Source organism: Tursiops truncatus, chromosome 14 (genome assembly GCF_011762595.2).
Source record: "Tursiops truncatus isolate mTurTru1 chromosome 14, mTurTru1.mat.Y, whole genome shotgun sequence".
NCBI classification, from domain to species: Eukaryota; Metazoa; Chordata; class Mammalia; order Artiodactyla; family Delphinidae; genus Tursiops; species Tursiops truncatus.
The window spans coordinates 75655504-75673867 of NC_047047.1; the positions used below are offsets into that span (position 1 = coordinate 75655504).

Genomic DNA, 18364 nt, shown 5'->3' on the forward strand with positions numbered 1-18364 from the left:
ACATCTACAGGGATGTGTGGGGCACATCTACAGGGATGTGTAGGGCACATCTACAGGGATGTGTGGGGCACATCTACAGGGATGTGTAGGGCACATCTACAGGGATGTGTGGGGCACATCTACAGGGATGTGTAGGGCACATCTACAGAGATGTGTGGGGCACATCTACAGGGATGTGTGGGGCACATCTACAGAGATGTGTAGGGCACATCTACAGGGATGTGTAGGGCACATCTACAGAGATGTGTAGGGCACATCTACAGGGATGTGTAGGGCACATGCTCTACTTCCTGTGGGGCATGGTGCTCCGGCTGGCCACACCCACTCCTAACCAAATCTGTCAATCTTGCGGAAACTCATTGACATTCCAGGAGAAGATACAAATATCTATCAGTTTTGTAGTCTCGCCCCTATTCATCATCCACAGACCAATTTTCAACACAATCAAAGAGTAATGAGATAATACAAATAATAAGAAAAGGTGAAATTTGACCTCACCTCTACCTTGCTGCACTAGTGAGAAGTGTGGTCCAGGGTTTTACTTAAATAAAATTAAAATATCGCCATCAGGCCACCATAATGGAATTTAATGTGCCAGTAAATTATGTATATATTTAAATCCTATAATCCAAAGCAATCAGAATAATACCACACTGTCTAGTTGATTCAGAAAGTAGATTACTAAGAATATCTCCAAACGACTTAGTTTTTCCAAACTATCAAATTTCAAGAAGTCCCTTAAGTTAATATGAAAAATCCTTGAATTAACAAAGATGTTTTTTCCCTTTATTTTGCTCTGTCCCAAGAAGAAAATGATAACTTCCCAGGGTCTAACATATTCAGGAATTAAAAATAAATTGATAGGGGTTCTGGTCTTCGGAGAGCAAACCAGTAAGTGCTTTCTAAAGCAAGGCCTCTAAATGACATTTGAAAGGTTAATCTAAATTCTATTTCTCTTGGCCATCCAGAATGAGTGAATGCAACACGATCCCCAGAAATCCCAAGGGCTGGAAGCACAGGTAACTAAACACCACTGGCCTCTTCTCGGGTTCTATTCCTAGACAACCTCCCCTGGGGAACAGAGGCAGGGAGTAGCTGCTGCTGAGTCACCTCCAAAGACAATGCACAGAAAGAAAGCCCCGTGGAAGGGTGAGCACCTCAGAAGAAAAAGCAGAACCACACAGCCACCGACGTTTGCGTGGTCCTCCGGGACTGCCGCCATTCCACTGGTCCCGGGAAGGAATACCCTGGTTCCCTCCACCTTGCAGGAGTCCCCCTGCTTTGTGGCTGACCAAAAACAGAGGCTCAGCCTGCAGCCAGGAAGCAGGCAAATCAGCTCACCCGGGGGCTTTAGACTCTGTGCTTGAGCTTGTCTGTCCCCCACGTTTTCAATGGCTGATGCATCAGACATCTCCACTAACACAGTGATAAAATAAGCAACTGAAAGCAAACAGTTCTGGGAGGTGCAGGGAAAGAAAACCTATCATGCAATGACAGTAGCAGTAGCAGTCGGTTAAAGGAAACCTTCTGGAGGACACTAGTAATGTGTGTCACAAAATCCCACAGTTTCACATTTTGGAATGTATCCTGAGGAAAGAAATCAGACATGTGTCCAAAGATGTAGATATAAGGATGTTCACTGCATCATTAATTATTCATAAGAGTAAAAAGTCAAAGGCAACCTAAAAGTCCATCAGTAAGGGAATGGTTAAATAGATTAGGAGGTAGCCATGCAATGGAATACTCTGTGGCCATTAAAAACACTCACATGATAATAACAGCTCCGCATACCAAGTCAGGCCCCGCTCTAAGTGTTTGCATGCCTGAACCCACTTAATCTCACAACACTGGTACAAGTAATATTTTTATTGGATTCATTTTACAGACAGAGAAACTGGTAAATAGAGAAGTTAACTAACTCTCCAGGGTCAACAGCTCTTCAGTGATAGTTTCATGGTTTGAACTCAAACAATAATGCTCTAAAGCTCTTCTCTTATCCACTGTGCTCCACTGCCCATAGATTCATGAATAGTCACAATATGCTAAGGAAAAGAAGAAAATAATTATAATACAATAGTGTCATGATTCTGATCTTTATAAACTATGTCTGACTTTATAAAATGAAAAAAAAAGGGGCTTCCCTGGTGGCACAGTGGTTGAGAGTCCGCCTGCCAATGCAGGGGACACGGGTTCGAGCCCTGGTCTGAGAGGATCCCACATGCCGTGGAGCGACTAAGCCCGTGAGCCACAACTACTGAGCCTGCGCGTCTGGAGCCTGTGCTCCACAACAAGAGAGGCCACAACAGTGAGAGGCCCGCGCACCGCGATGAAGAGTGGCCCCCGCTCGCCACAACTAGAGAAAGCCCTTGCACAGAAACAAAGACCCAACACAGCCGTAAATAAATAAATAAATAAATTTAAAATGAAAAAAATCTATAAGAATATGCACCAAAATGTGAAATGTATTCTCTCTGGATGACAGAATTTGGGTGATTTTTTTCCTTCTACTCTGTATCTCCAACATTGTGCAAATTTCTTTACAAGTATTACAAAACACTTAGGAAAAGAGTTGTTTCTACTTGAGAACATAAAAGGTCATAAGCAGCCTTGGTCAGTATTTGGGAAGGGAGGAGAGGGAGTGGGGTAGACGTTGAGTGAACTTCCAGATCTGAGTGAAAGAGAACCGTCTGCCGACGTGCTGTGGAGTCGTTTGTAGGAATCATAAGCTTCTGCTGTTCATTCCCGTCTGCTTTAAGGCAGGCCCTGTCCTGGGAACTATGGAGAACAAAGCAGAACATGGCTCTTGCCCTCAGAGCTTACAGCAGCTTAGAAGAGCTTGGAGGACGGTAAACAGGTAAATCAACAACTGCAACCCAAGGCAGAATATGAACACTAGGGGAGGTACCAAAAAGGTGCTGCAGTTCAGAGGAAGTAAAGGGTCCTCCTCAGATAGGGAAGGAAGGACAACTACATAACCAGGTGTATCAGAGCTGAGCCCCGAGAGTCAGGTCAGATGTGAACAGGTAAAGGAGACAGGTAAGCGTAAGGCTGTTCTCCAAGCAGAGGAAAGAACACGTGCAAAGACATGGAGGCTAAAAAGCTTGTGGTAGGTACGGAGAGCGGAAAATGGGTGCGTTTGGCCAAGATACAGCCCTATGACATGGGCTATTTATTTATTTATTTAACTTTTTTTTTCTTGGCCATGCCATGTGGCTTGTGGGATCTTAGTTCTCCAACCAGGGATCAAACCCAGGCCCCCTGCCGTGGAAGCTCAGAGTCCTAACCACTGGGCTGCCAGGGAATTCCCTGGGCATATTTAAATAGATTCTTTCTTCTTACAATACGAAGAATTCTGCCTGTACCGTCCACACCTTTGTGAGCCAGGAGTTACCCAAGTGAGAGATGTCTCTGTGGAAGGGAAATGTACTGCATGTGACCATACAGAGAATCTGCTGAAACTGAGGGACCACACCCCAGGTCTCCTGAACTCTTCAGCCACAAGGAACCAGTCAGAAAAATTGGAAAAAAAAACCCTCTTGGAGTTATCACTGTTCTAGAACATCTGAAAAATTAGAGGCTGCCACCAGGTAGAGCAGTGCACCAGGAACTGCAGTGATCTGAAATGGCTAGATCATCTTTAATGAGTTAATAAAGAAGAACATATACCTGTATTGCTAAGTCATAAGTTGGTTTCAGTATTTTGATAACTGTATTTGCATACAATTGGATTCTTTTTTATCTTGTGACTTTTTTTTTTGCATTTAAAAATGCTATTCTGAAAAGTGGTCCATAGGCTTCCCAGACTACCAAAGGGGTCTGTGGCACAAAAAGAGTTGACAATGCCTTAGCTGGAGATCCTGTCAAAATGTAAGTCACTTCACTTTGCTCCTGTGTTCAACCCAGCAGTGGCTTCCATGTTACTCAGAGTAAAATCTCCCCTCCCCCGCCTGACATCTGATTTCATCTTCTACTCCTCTCACTCTCTTTCATTCCCATACTGGTCCCTGTAACAGTCCTTAATCATGCCAAGTGAGGCACATTCCTGCCTCAGGGCCTTTGCACTGGCTGATCTCTGTGCCTAGAACGCTCTGTCTCCAGGTGATTGCATGGCTCCTTCCTCACTTCTCTCAGGTCTTTAGTCAAATGATAGCTTCTCAGTGATGCCTTCCTTGGTTACCCTATCTAAAATATCCCTCGATGAAACTCCAAGCCCCCTTCCTTACTTTATTTTTTCCCCTTAGCATTTGTTAATCCCTAAAATACACGTAGAGACATATGCTTTGTTTCTTTATTTTATTTATAGTTTGTTTCCCCACTTGGATATGAGCTCCATGAAAGCAGAAACTTTTGCCTTATGCGTCACTGTATCCCCCAGTGCCTTGAACTTTACATGACACACATGAGGGTCTTAAAAATTACATGTTGAGTTGACTGATAATCAGTTAGTTGGTTTACATTTATCACATAGCTTGGCTACTGGCTGCTTCCATCCCATGTCGAATTTTAAAGTCTTTCTTGCCCACTACACTACTGGCAGAAAAGAAAAATCATAGCAGATGTGAGTTTGAAATTGTGGCCACCACAGAGGAAAAGTAGCTTATTTATCAGCCACTGCAGAAGGGAGATACATTTTTTTCCTTAATAAAAAGAGTTTTACATCAAAGACAAGATAGTTCCAACACACACACACACACACACACACACACACACACACACACACACAATAAGTTAGATCAAGCTATAGCATAACAAATACAAAAAAAGTAAATGGAAAAATTGGCATATGGCATAAAACCAATAAAAGCACACAAACCCAGACTGAAATAGAAGGGATGCTGGTTGATACGATCATCACACAGATTCCACCTGGCAAATGATAAAAAAGGAAATGGACAGCTTACAAAGGCATAAGTAAATGCAGGTTATAAATCACCACATGGCCACGGCTTGACTTAACTTGCTGTTGCTAAAATGTAGAATTACCCCTCTAAAGGCACTGCTGCTTACATATCAGAATAGCAAAACTGCATTGAATGCTGGTAAAATCAGAAGTTCACAGGGCCGTCTTCATAGGCATATAAAGCACCTCATGCCATCCTATACCCTGGGAGCAGGTAGTTTTAATAAGAACAACCTTTTTCTTGTAGGATAATCTGCTAAACAACCAAAGCCAAGACTGGATTCCTTGTAGTTATAAAATGTAAGTCAAGGGTAAAGGAAGAAAGTACTATTTTATATCACATACGTCCTTATATAGATGTGCTGAAGGCATTCACATATCAAAAAATAACACAAAATAAAATCTCCCAACCCCAAATTCCTCTTTGCAACACAGCTGCTTGAAAACATTTTTTACACTCATCCTTCCTTCTTCTGCTACAATACCTACCCTAACGCCGCACTAAGTGTTTTTGCTAAAGGCATCTTCAGGTGACCAAACCCGGCTGTGCGTGACTCACCTGTCCGAGGCATCTGCCACTGCTGACCTCGCGGCCCCTGCCGTTCACTGACGCCGCTTGTCTGGCTACTTATTCTTGGTTTCCTATGAAACTCTGCTTCCTCTTCCCAAATCTTAAATCTGAGGTCACAAAATAAAATACCTGCAGGGGCTCAGCAGGTGCCCAAAATGAGAAAGGAGGTCACCTGGCCATTGTGAGAAGCTGGAGAGCACCAGCCCCGCCAAAAAAGGACCGCTATCCCTTATCTGTGAGCATCAGGTGGCCAGGCTGCCCCACACTGTCAAGAATGCCCACAAATCTTATTTTTATGGAAACTTTCCCAACTTTTTCACTGTTATCAACTTTGTTGTTAATGTTTTAATACTGTAAAGCCAAATCAAACAGATCTGTAGCCTGGATACAATCTGCAGGTCTCAAGTCTGTGTCACCTCCCCACCCCGTGGGTACTTCCTCATCCCACAGTTCTTCTCCCTGAAAATTTCACCCAACTCCAGAGGTCAGGTGTGGATCTCCAGCCCTAAGCTTCCTCCTACATTGTGGACTCATGGAACTGCCTACTGGATGTATCCATTCAACTGTCCTAACGGGATCTTGAAATAAACACGTCCACACTTTCCTTTCATCCTCTGCTCCCAAATATCTCTCAAGTCCCTTTCCTTCCCCTCTCTCTCTCCTGCCTCTGCTTTCATTCAGACGCTTGGTATTTTTCCATGGTTTACTCCATAGACTTCTGACCGTCCTCCCTGCCTTAGGCCTGTCCCTATTCCCTACTCTCAAATTCATTCTTCAATCCAAGCTAAAGTTACCTTCTAAAATGCACAACCTTAATGTGCTTGATGGCTCCCTTGGCCTTCAGGATAAACTCTGGATCCAGACGGCTTGAGTCTCAATCCCAGCTCCACCACTCACTAACCATGTGACTTGGGCAAGTCATTTAAGTTCTCTGAGCCTCACCTTCCTCATTTGTGAAACATGGCTACAAAATATCACATAGCACATCGGGCAGTGACAAGGCCTAAAAATGAGATAATACAAATAAAGCTCTCTGTGCTTGGTATGTAGTTAATGCTCAATTAAATGTTAGCTCTCAGTATTATCATCATTCCTCATCCATTATCCTCACCTGTCACAACCCAACTCAAACTCTAGAACTGTAAAGAATTACTTGAAATTCTCCACAAGTGCCCCTAACTTCTCACTTGTTTGCTCAGAATGCCCTTCAAGACTCATATTCTCTATCATATTCTTCAAAACCAAGCCCTGACCCCTGACCTCTCCCTACCCCAAAACCAGGTCCCCCCATCCCCCATCCGCCAGTATCTGCCTCCATCTGAGTATGTAACTTGCTGAGCTGCAGTAGAACAATTTCCTCGAAGCCTCCACCATGACCCTGTGACCTCTTCAAAGGCAGGGCCTATTTTTTCTTAATTTTTGCATCCTTGATGCCCAGCAAGAAACAATGGATGAATGAATGATCTTCTTTCATCCCCAGATCCACCCAGAGAGGCAGGCATTATTATAATCCATCATTTACGGATGAGGAAAGTGAGGTTCAGAATGGTTAAGTCCACATGGGAGACGGCAAGCCCTGGGCCCAAGCCCAGCTCCCCGAGCAAGGCCCATGTGGGTGAGCTGGTCATACTCTGCTCCTGTTGGCTGTCTGTCCTCACACACCAGGCTCATGTACTTACAGCAAACTTCACTTTTATCCTATATCCCTAGATAAGTGTGGGAAGAATACACGTAACCTTTATCATCTCATGTTCTTTCTATGAAAAGCTACAAAACATCTTCAAAGGTCACTGTATAGAGCACAGGTGTTCGATACAAGGGTCACAATTCTTTTGTGCACTTTTCTCAACAAAGTATGTACAGTCAGTCTTCCTGACTGTAGATCGTATCTAAAGCTAAGGTTCACGTTCATAGGCAAGAGCACAGACTCTGTACTTAGCCTGACCTGATTTGAATTCCAATTCTGCCACTTTCTAGTTCTATGACTTAGGTAAGTTATTAAAATCTCTCATTGATGTTTCTTCATCTGTTGGTAGATACATAGATTAGATAGATAGATAGATAGATAGATAGATGAACAAGTAATATAAGATAAAATGATAATACCTACCTCGAGGTATTATGATGAGAAACAAGTGAGTTATTATGTATATCACATTTCGAGCAGTACCCAATACTTTATTTATATAAGTACTACATAAATATTGCCAGAGCCCTGAGTGTCGTCTGAGTAAGAACTGAAATTCTAAATACACAGCGATTGCCCCATCTCTTTGATGCTATTTTCACACACACACGCACACACACACACCCAGGTAGACACACCTGCAGTCAGGATCACCTGCGGCAACAGTTGGAGGCCCGCAACGTTCACTGGCAGGGCCTTCGTCTCCTGTGTCCCTTTCAGTACTTCCCTCGTTCCCTTTCAGCAAACACTGTCCTGCGTTTGCCCTGTTCCCCTTTCAAAACCAGTAGAAAAGGCCATGAGATTAGTCTTCATGCTCTGGTGTGAAGTAAGGCCTTTGGGCACTTCCCACGTCACCGGAGGCCCTTTGGATACAAACAACAACCAGGGGACTCACTAGCAAATCCAGTGTGCGTCAGTCAGAGGCTATCTGAAGCTCTCAGGACCAAAGAGAAGTCTGAAAAACCACACCTGGCAACAGACGGGAGCCAGGGCACTTCTGAAGGACATGGAAACAGAAATAACTAACTGATAGAAGAAGATGTCTGGTTAGGCAGAGCAAGGAACACGCCAGTGGACTTTTCCGTCCTCCAGTCCCTCCACTGACAGAGCGCCTGATAGGCTGGGCAACGTCACCTGCCCACCCAATGGCTGGACTGGGGCAGAAGGAACCTCGGGGAAATCCTTAACGCTTACCATCCCACCAAGACAACGTTCAAATGGGGAGGAATAATTACCCAAAGGAAATTATGGGGCTGCAGGAAGTGGAAGCAGATGTGTGGCCAAAAAGTCCATTCAACCTTCCCAGAGAGGTCTCTATTCTTGACCTTAAAATATAAAGATAAAGAATGTAGAAGTCTAAGGAACAGGTCAAACTAACTACCTGGGTGATAGAGGCCCCGCTCTAATGCACCCAAATCCCACTAGTAGACGAGTCAGTGACAGCATCTTGCCCCCCCTTCTCACTGACACCCCTTCCACCTCCGCAGGCAGCCAGAGAGACTTTTCTAAACCACAAGTCAGAACGTGTCGTTTAGGTAAAGCTTCAGTGGCTCCCCAGTGTGTTTGGGATAGAGTTCAAACTCCTCCACTGATGTCAAAGCAAGAACATCCCTGCCTGCCTCTCTGACGGCTGCGTCCCCCAATCTACTTCCAACCCCTCTGCCTCAGCCCCATCAGATTCTTTCCCATCCCCGACCTTACAGCTCACTCTCCTTCTCATTGAAGCTGTTCCCTGTTCCCTTCTTTTCCAGTTAGTTCCAGTTCTGTCTTCAAGAAGTCAGCTCCAATGTCACCTCTTCCAGGACACTCCCCTTTGATGTACTACACGTGTGCGCACGTGCACACGCGCCCACGTACACATCTCACGCTACATAGGCACCACCCTCCATGCTTGCAGAACCGAACCATATTTGTAAGCAATATCACGAATACACAGTGGTATCAGCATCTGATATACAGCAGAGAAGTGGGAGAGATGTTTGGTGGAAGCATAACTAAATTAATGCTCTGCATGAGAGTAAAGACAAGGATTTTCCTGCTCAAAAGAGTGGACGAGGCTGTTTGGAAGGGGTCTTCACATCATACAGTCCTTCCTGGAGACTCCAGGACAACAGGATGAGAAGCTATTGTTTCTGCCTAGTCTGCACACCTGACACATTATGGTCTTTCCAAAGGATTGTAGGAAAGTATTTATCGCTGCTAGGAGTCACAGATTTGCCAAATCATAAATCCTCAGCACACTTACAACAAAACTCTGAAGCAGCCAAATGTCTGTTGCTGTAGTAAGTTGCCACAGTGACGATTTATTTCACGGGGCACAAAAAGAAGTTCCCTTAACATTCTAAATATGACAGCTCATATAGCACCTAATAAATATGATGGTTTATAGAACACCTAACCCATTATTTGGAAGGGAGGAGAAATGTTTGCATGCTTCACCAACATCCAGCTCCTGAAAACCATCCTGAGAGGATTTTTTTTAATGCTTTGCCCAGAACTATCCGCTCTGACTAATTCCATACTTTATCAATATGAAAAAATTATAAAATAATGAGATCCCCAGTGATGCAAGTCAGAAAGTTTTCAATTTGACGTCTTAACATAAATTTTCACACCTCTCCTTTCTCCAATCTGCGTCCTATGTGTGCTCACCTCTCTCTGAGTTTCCAAGTTCTCCATACAATGAAGAATGAGGTGGGAAAGAACAGGAAGGAAGAAAAGGAGAGCCCCCAAGCCCTCCAGTGAGCGCAGCAGTAACATGTGACAGTAGGACAGAGCCTCAGGGACAGCTTTCAGTACAGCCTCTGGAGGGGTGCAGACTTTCCTTCTGAGATGTTGAAAGGAAGTCCTCATTCCATAGTAAATGAAAATGCATGCTTGAGAAAAACAAATGATACGATAGTTCTTTTTTTTAATGAGCCACCTAGTTCTTTCATTTGAAATCACAGATAAGCAATAGATGGAATTGCTAAAGTTCAAATTCAGATAATATTAGAGGAAAAGAGACTAAAACATATAACACAACCAAAAATTAACTTGGCTGGAGATTTATTCTATAGCAGTAGTTCTCAAAGTGTGGTCAGGAAACTCTGAGGTTCCTAAGATCCTTTAAAGTATTCATGAGGTCAAAACTATTTTCATAATAAACTAAGATGTTATCTTCCCGTTTCCCTCTCATTCTCTCACAAATGTCCTATGGAGTTTTCCAGAGGATGTATGATGTTTGAAAACATAACAGACTTAATAGAGAAGCAACTCTAAGAATTCCATTGTGTTCTATTAAACCGGACAGTAAATAAATTTGTAAAAGTGTAAAACAATGTCACTCATAATTTTGTTTAAAAAAGCTAGTTACTGGGCTTCCCTGTCGGCGCAGTGGTTGAGAGTCCGCCTGCCGATGCAGGGGACGTGGGTTCGTGCCCCGGTCCGGGAAGATCCCACATGCCGCAAAGCGGCTGCGCCCGTGAGCCATGGCCGTGAGCCTGTGCATCTGGAGCCTGTGCTCCGCAACGGGAGAGGCCACAACAGTGAGAGGCCCGCGTACCGCAAAAAAAAAAAAAAAAGCTAGTTACTTTTCATTAAAATATGCCATTTATGTTAACATGTTATGAGATGATTACTGTTATTTTTAATGAATTAATAATTAAATACTTCGAAATGCATCTATTTTCATTTCTAATATAAATATTGACAGATATAACCCACATTAACAAAAGCTCTTGGGGGGTTCTCGATAATTTTTAAGCATGTAAAGTCCTGAGAGAAAAACACTTGAAAACGTTATTTCATAGCACTGGAATCTCAATTTCTCCTTCTTCCAAATTTTTTATTTTGGTAAAATACCTAAAATTTACCATCTCAACCATTTTGAAGTGTACAGCTCAATGGTATTAAATGCATTCATGATGCTGTGCAACCATTCACCTTGCAAAACTGAAACTCTCTACCCGATAAGGTACTTTTTTGTGGATTTGTCTATTCTGCCCAATCAGCTAAGCAGCCCACACTAATGGGCGCCCTTCCTCCTCGAGGCTTGCGTCTGAGAAGATGGGTGTGTGCGGCAGGACCCTGTCCCCAGGAGAGAGGGCTCCATCCCCTCCCGTCTACACCACACAGTCTTGCACGTCCACTACTCAAAGCCATCTACCGCCCCACTCCTTAGGACTTAATTCTGCATTCGTGGGGCACTCTGAAACCTAACCCTGATGCCTACTAACGCTTAAGTGGGAATTATTTCCGAAGTGCTGACACTAACTTACAAATGAAGGATTGTAAAACAGGGCTTGCTGGCGTGCAACTGTTGATATGGGTGATAGGAGCAACTGGTAAAAAAGCAAAGCCAGGGGAGTTTAGGGCCACATTATATAACTGTACATCCTACTGGGTACTCTCTGCTTCAAAGTGCTGTATAGAAGACACAAGATGAGAAGGCAAAGCGTGCTGCACCTTCCACATTTTAAGTCTGGAGGAGCTGGGAAAAGAGAACTCAGTGCTCATCGCCAAAAAGAGGCACCATTCTGACATTTGATTTCTATTTAGATCCAGAAGCCTGTGGAAACTGCTTAAAGGTGAAGCTCTCAGGCCCCATATGAACTTTCATAAGATTCCTATTTTTGCCTATTTGGAGAGCCTACACTGTAGGATTTGTGATTTAAGGAGATGATAATGTATGGGGATATTGATATCGTTTTGCACCTCAGCATAGATGATAGATAGATAAACATTGTCACATAATGACACTTTTTATTTACACATTTAGCACAGAGGAGACAAGCTTCACCAAGAAGGCTCAAACTTGAAAAAGCCTAGGGGCTAAATCTTGGCCAGGCAACAGCTCATGACCAAGAGGTGGAGGCCGGGCAGAGGTCTTATGTCAGAGGCCTCAGGACGGTACCACGCTTAGAAAACTGGGATCTTAAAAACCTACAAGAAAACACTACCCAGAAGGTATGATTTACTGACCTCAATGACAAAAGTGCTGAAATACTTTTGCCAGGCGTATCCAAATCTGCAAACCACGATCTTTAACCACGGAGATCTCCCATCCCTTTAACCAAATAAACTCTTTACCTTAAGTAAATCACAGGAGATGATTTTAGGTTCACTTTGGCAGGCCACTCAGGGCTCAGGAAAAGCCAAACCAGTTCATAGAAGAATGTAAGTAAAAAAATGTAAACATGTTCAAGCCCAAAATGCTAGTCTGCTGATATCCTTTTATCTCAACACACTAATTATTTGTCAGGATATAAGTCACCATTACTGAAAGAAGTCTTCAAAAGGCCTCTGAACCAATGTTTGGAGTAGTTTTCAATTATATGGTCCTTTTTATGCTCTCCTTACAACTATAAATTGGTCACTGGGAACTCACCCACCGCTTCTTCAAGACTCCATCAGGCTATCTGTGATGTTCCTTATTGATCTTTAGGCCAACATATTCCACTAAACATGGGTTCCCAGATGACGGACCATATGTTGCTCTCTTGAATCTTTTTACAAGATACCAGTGAGTAAAGAGGAAGAGTCTCATGTGACGAGGAAGACCTGGTAAAGGAGGATTCCACTGAAACACAGAAAACTGGCCTCTAGCCATGCCTCAGGCTCCCCATTGGGCCTCGCCCCCATACATCTTGGAAAGGCTTGGCACCTCCTCACCACCACCACGCTGATCACTGATTTCTCTCCATTTAAGCCAATTCGAAAGCAGCTTACCGGTGATCATCAAGGACCAAGTGCTTAGAATCTCGCCACAAATGTTCCCACATACCCACTCCTAGTTCTCCTAATTCAATTTATATAAACAATCCAAATTAACACATATAAATGACATTATGGAAGAAGAATACTCATAGAAAGATTATCTAGTTTTTTAATCATAACATTTCCAGGCTGTGGGGAAAAAAACAGGGAAGGACAAGTGATACGCTTAAACTTACCCAGCGATTGGAGACAGAGTCAGACAAATGTCTAACCTTCTAGAAGTGCTAGTACGTACCACGTAACCCCACACACAGAGATGGGTATGTGTTGGTTTACTGAGGAGCTGGACTCAGCTCCCTAACATCAGCCGCGGTCGCCTTCCACATAGACGGACATAAATGAAAACCCTGCCCTGCACTCACCCTGTCTCTGTTTTGTTTCATAATCAACCTGTACCTGTACCACTTCCTCACCGCCCATTCGTTCTCACTCAGTCCAAGCTGGCTTGAGGTTCCACATCCCCAGCACGCCTCTAACTAGGCTCCCAACTGCCACGCTGGAACCTCTCTAATCTCTTCTTCTTTAATATCGTTTTCACAGCCTTCACAGGTGATCTTCGAGAAACATAAGCTGACACTCCCTTGCCACTATTCCATTATCTCTTTCTCAGAGCCCTCAGGATAAACTCTAAGATCCTGAACTTGGCTCAAAGCACACAGCGTGATCTGGCCCTTGCCCTCCTCTCTAACCTTCTCCCAGTGCCCCGGCCAGTTCTCCTGGAGCTCCTCCAACCATCAATGCTCATTCCTGCCTTAGAATCCTCACACCGTGCAGCCCAGAAATCTTTTTCTCTGCCTTTTCACATGATAAACTCTTCTCCATCCCTCAGAAGGAGAAGTCTCTTCCTCAGAAAGGTCTTCCCAGCTCCCCCATCTAAACTAGCACCCTCCCACCCTTGCTACTCTCCCGGATGAAGTTCTTTAGAACATTTGCCTCTGCTCAAATGTTTGCATTTATTTGTTTAACGTCTGTCTCCTACCCAGCCCCAGCCTTGTACATAATATGGGGTAAGTACTCAAATACTTGTTGAATAAATGCTTGTGCATAATTGTATATGTAAAGAGGATATAGACAAGACCACAGAAGTTAATCATTAAGTCAACATTGGTGAGCATCTGCTGGGCGCTCAGCTGAGCTCAGCTGATCTGCTCAGGACCCCAGCAGGATGCTTCATTCGTTGGGAACTTCGGCAAGCACACTGTAGCCAGCTGCTGTCAACATTAACATCTGTAACGTTACCGCCTAAAAGGGGGTCTTGGGCCTTTATCATCCAACGCTTGTGCAGTTAAAGACAATTTTATAAGGTATCTACTCCAAGCAAACTATGGTGCAACAGGGAACTCTGCTCAATATTATGTAGCAACCTAAATGGGAAAAGAATTTGAAAAAGAATAGATACATGTATATGTATAACTGAATCACTTTGCTGTACACCTGAAACCAACACAACATTGTTAATCAGCTATACTCCAGTATAAAATAAAAAGTTAAATATATATATATCTGTATATATATATATATATTTTAAAGCTGCTTGCTTTCTCTGCCTCTTACACAATTCTGACCAATAGAAAGTAAGCAGAAATATGCTGGAAAAGCTTCTGAAAAAAAAAAAAAAAACCCACCATGATGCAAGGCTCCTCAGCATTCCAGAAACAGCAAGACCCCGTTGCCCACAAAGAAAAACACTACAACCTAATCTAGGAACTACTTATAGCTTAGCAAGAATAGTTTACTTTTATAAGGGGTAGGTGTGTGTGTTGCAAAGTTGCAAAGGGCGATCTAAAGAAATGATAAAGGAAAACAAGGATGGGAGTTCTTCTAAATCAGCTTCTACATTTGACTGCACATTCTAAACGTCATTGATGTGCTCATCGCAATTGGGATTTCTCTCCAAGTTTCACCTACCATGTCACTGAATGCAAAATAAAATAACAACAGTAAAAAGTACTTTCTCCTCCTCCCCTGCTCCAGCTAAGCACCCTGACTAGCCAAGAGCAATAACCAAAAGCCAGCTTCAGGATGAAATTCAAACTCCACCACCTCCAAGCACCCTCCACATCCACTGCCCTCCTTTGTGAGACACAAAGATGGTGGACTTGGCCCACAGTCTTTATGATCTGTCTCCTTTCTTCCCAACTAGCTGGGCAGAATTCCATTGGAAAGAGGATAACTTTGGCAAAAGAAAAAAGAACATTTTTCTTGCATCGTTTTCAAGTTTCTTTCCAAGGGGAGACAGGGGGCCAAAAAGTCGCCTGGTAACAGCAAGCCACCTCTCCCTGTCACCATTCAACAAGCCCAGTCTGAGTCCTATTAAGTGCAGGGCACAGCATCAGGGCTATAGGGACAAACAAAAAGGACAGAATCTCACAGTGGCTCCACAGCCAGATTGCCAGGGATAGAATCCTGGCTTTACAATATCCTCATTATGTGACTTTGCACACGATACTCATTTGTCTCTTTTTTCTCATCTACAATAGGTTAATTCACGGAGGCAGAGGTCAGAGTTATGTAGCCATAAGCCAAGGAATGCCTGGAGCTACCAAAAGCTAGAACAGGCAACGAACAGATTGCCCACAGAACCTCTGGAGGGAGGGTACCCCTGTGGGTAACCTTGATTTGGGACTTCCAGCCTCCAGAACTGTGAGAGAACATTTTTCTGTTGTTTTAAGCCAATAAAATTAAATTAAAATGGGATAATAAAAGAGCCTACCTCCTAGGGTTGTCATCAGGATGAAGTGAATTAATACGTGGAGAGCTTTCAGCATAGTGCCTAGTACGGGGTAACAACAATGTCAGATGTCTACATCCTTGCAGCTAAAGAGACTGAGGCTCAGAGAAGCCAAGTGACTTATGTTGAGTCAAGGAGCCATAAGCAGGTAGAAATCAGGCTAGAGCCCAGGTCCCCAGTCCTAGTAGGTTTTTCACACAAGTGGCACCCAGGCAGATCTACCTTCCTGACACCTGATCAGCAGAGACAATAAACACGCCCACCTGCCCCTCTGCCTCACCCCATCCTGGATAGCTGTCCTCGCCTGCCAGTGAGACCTCAGGCTCAGCCCCACCCTGCGGTCTCCCATCAGGCTCCGAATGCCCTGCAGGGGCTCCATCTACTGCTGGCTCCCCCTGAAACACTGTGACCAAGAAGGGAAACCTCACTTCCCAATGGGGGTGTCCTGAGGATTAAATGAGATAATGCCTGGAAAAGTGCCAAGCAGCATAGCTGGCATATGGTATCCAGACAATAAATATCATCTATAAAAAAAGAAAAAAAAAAAAAAAGAAAGAAGGCTTCCCTGGCCATCCAGTGGTTAAGACTCCACGCTTCCACTGCAGGGGACCTGGGTCCAATCCCTGGTCTGGGGAACTGGGGAACTAAGATCCCTCATGCCTCTCATGGAGAGGCCAGAAAAAAAAAAAGAAGTGGAGGAAAACCCTTGTGATGCCTGCGGTCTCTCGGAGCTGACGCACATCCCAGCCCCAAATGCCAGACACAGGGCAGATGGAGATCTCTGGTAGCACAGAGGGAGGCAGGGTCTGTGAAGGATTACAGCGAAGGGCAAAATCCACTGAAGACAGAGGAGGTGGCTGAAGTGCCCACTTTTCCCCTACTTTAAAAAAATAATAATAATAAGGAAGAAGAAAAACCTTAACTAGTGCTTTGCTGGCAAACTCAAGTGTCAGAGCATTGGCTTTTTAATATTTTAATATTTCTGAACAGAACAAAGGTTGCTTCCAACCTCCCAATTTGCTCTCGCACACTTTAACCAGCAAAACCTTAGCTTTGCTGTATTCATTAATGGCTTTTTGGTTCAGGCTGATTTTCCAGGTAATGATGGCTCAGACACAAGCCTGAATCCACACAGGTCCTGCAAGTCTCCTTAAAATATTCACAACATGCTCTGGCTTCAGGATTCTTGAGTACTTCAGTATCATCTCCTCCCTACCCTAATATTGACAATTCCTAGTTCTGAAATGGCTAATTTAAGATTAGAACAGGAGAAGGAACGAATCTGGTGAGGAAAAACGGAATAGACTGGGAGGCAGAAACTTCACCATGCTCTGGGTATGACCAAGGACTGGCCCAGCCACTGTGGGCTGGCTGTAGATACACTCTGAGTGAATCAGTGCCTTCAAGCAGTTTACAACAGAGGTAGAATGAGGCCTGCCCAGTACCCCAAGTTCAACCACAGAATCAATGCCACCCTCTCTCAGCCTGAGACATGTGGGGAGGGAGGCACTAGGGCATCTGACTTTAGCAAGCGGGCAGGTGCTCAGGAAAATGCTTGCTGCCTGTTTACCTGGGCAGGTATTTGCAAGTAGTCTAGAAAGGGGAGCAACTAGGGGTAACTTACACAGTTCTAAGCCAGCGCTTATGCAAATCACTTAAGCAAATACATGAAAAGGGAGGGGAAGGTTTCCCATCCGGTTTTTCTCACCTGCTCCTCTCTCGGAGGGTGACATGAAAGACAAAAATCAAGAGCCTACTCTCCAGGAGGGCGAGGAGAAACACCCCACCACCGCGCCCCAGCATCAGACTAGGGCCCCAGGGCCATTTCCGCGGGTGGAGGTAGGTCTTGGCTGCCGTCCACCCCAGTCGTGGGCTGCCTCAGTTAGACTACCGGCTCAGTGTCCCCCGCCGAGACGCTGGAGACACCAAGGGCACAAACGACAAGAGGCAGAGCCGGGGAAGCGGCGCGGGTGGCGGTTCGGAGTGATCCCTGCAATGCGAAAGGCGCCCAGCCCGCCTCGCCGCGGCCCCTGCCGGCAGGTCTGCTTCGCTCGCCAGCCCATCCACCTGCAGAAGTCGGGCAGCCACCCAGAGAGGCGCGGGAAAGGAAAGTTCCCGACCCCGAGGCTCCCACTCCCATCGCTACCACTGATCCGAACGCAGTCTGCAGGAGACTCAACACGGGCCCTGCAAGCCACAAGCCGCTCGCACCCGGAACGCGCCGGCAGTCCCTGGGCGCAGCGCGGCACCAGAGCAAGGGCCCTGGCTGCGCTCTTCCCAGCAACTGTCGCGGGGCGCCTCGCACCGCTGCAGGGCAAAGGGGAGGGGAGAATGACAGGGAAGAAGGCGGAGCAGGCGGCCTGGGAAGCACTTACGTTCGTCAGGAAAGCGCCTCCTCTCGAGGAAGAGAAGGAACGGCTTCCCGGCTAAGGAAACGCCCCAGGGATGCCCCTCCGCGAAGTGCCGCCTTTCCCCGGCTCCTCGATTCTCCCGCCTCCATCCGTCCTCCACCCCGCGCTCAAGAGCGGATTCTAGACACCCTCCCTGCGGCTTTCCGAGGCACCCAGACACTGCCTCGGCTGCCGACAGCCCGCGCAACAGGCGGATCCTTAGGACTCCAGCAACGACGGGTCTGGGGACTGGAGGATGGACAGCGCCGGAGACAGGCGCCCAGCAGGATGCGAAGTCCCCCTGCGGGTGTAGATCTGCGGGGTCGTG

The 18364-nt window shown here is 45.3% G+C and overlaps 1 protein-coding gene across 2 annotated transcripts in view; it reads right to left on the bottom strand.

Annotated features, from left to right (window-relative positions):
- KCNS3 (potassium voltage-gated channel modifier subfamily S member 3) overlaps positions 1-18364 on the bottom strand; it is a 36132-nt gene that overhangs the window by 17528 nt on the left and 240 nt on the right. The window contains exon 1 of one of the 2 annotated variants that reach the window (XM_019943280.3): positions 17355-17903. The exons of the other annotated variant lie outside the window; for it this stretch is intronic. The gene's annotated coding sequence lies outside the window, so the exon portion shown is untranslated. Of the gene's footprint in view, positions 1-17354; positions 17904-18364 lie in introns of those variants that run through there. 2 annotated transcript variants of the gene reach the window in all.